Source organism: Octopus bimaculoides, chromosome 24 (genome assembly GCF_001194135.2).
Source record: "Octopus bimaculoides isolate UCB-OBI-ISO-001 chromosome 24, ASM119413v2, whole genome shotgun sequence".
Taxonomy (NCBI): Eukaryota; Metazoa; Mollusca; class Cephalopoda; order Octopoda; family Octopodidae; genus Octopus; species Octopus bimaculoides.
Window position 1 is genome coordinate 17,923,226 of NC_069004.1, and position 943 is coordinate 17,924,168.

Sequence of the window (943 nt, forward strand, 5' to 3'; positions counted from 1 at the left end):
ACACACACACACACACACATTATATTAATATTATGTAATGTAATATAATAATATAATGTAATATGATATGATGTAGTATAATGTGTGTGTGTGTGTGTGTGTGTGTATATATATATATATGTATGTGTATGTATATATGTTTATGTATGTCTTATCAATTGATACAAACATATATGTGTGTGTGAATTAGATTTTTTAATACACACACATACATACATACATACATACACACACACACACGCTCTCGCATAGATATAAGAGTGTTCCCTTCGTTTTGCATTCTTCTTTCCACCAGACATTGGTCATTCATCATTTCTCATAAATTACTTGCACTGAATGACTCTTGAAAATTTCAACCCATCTTAACTGGAATTTTTTTTTCTTTTTCTTATCTGATTCCTCAAGAGTTATATCTGTAAAGAACCTATTTAGCCGCCAGATTTCGTCATAGAATAATTCTTCATCTAAAGAGCAGATATTAAAGCTTTCTCTAATTTAAAAACGAATCTAAAGTTTTGCTTTCATGTATTTTCAAAGGTGTTAGACATTTAAATTTACAGTGTTTTTAGTTGTAACATTTTTGAAGATTGTTCAACGCAGTTGAAAAAAAAAAGAAAGAAGATTCCTTAGCGTCGACTTCAAATCGATTTGCTGCATTATCGCTGTCGCATTTCTTTAGCTTTGCTCTAGCAATACTACCAAAAAATTGATCATGTTTTCTATTTTATTAAATATTGTCTTACATCATTCATAAATTTATATATTTTAACAAGTATATCGTTTCTCTCTCTACTGCCGCTATAACTAACGGGAAAACAGAGCAGACATTTATTAAAAAAAAAACATCCCAAATAAGCTGCAGCTAATTTATCTTACTGAAAATAAATGAATTGTAGAAGTAGATTGTTGCGATAGAAGATAGGATTCAACTGTTTCAAGTTGT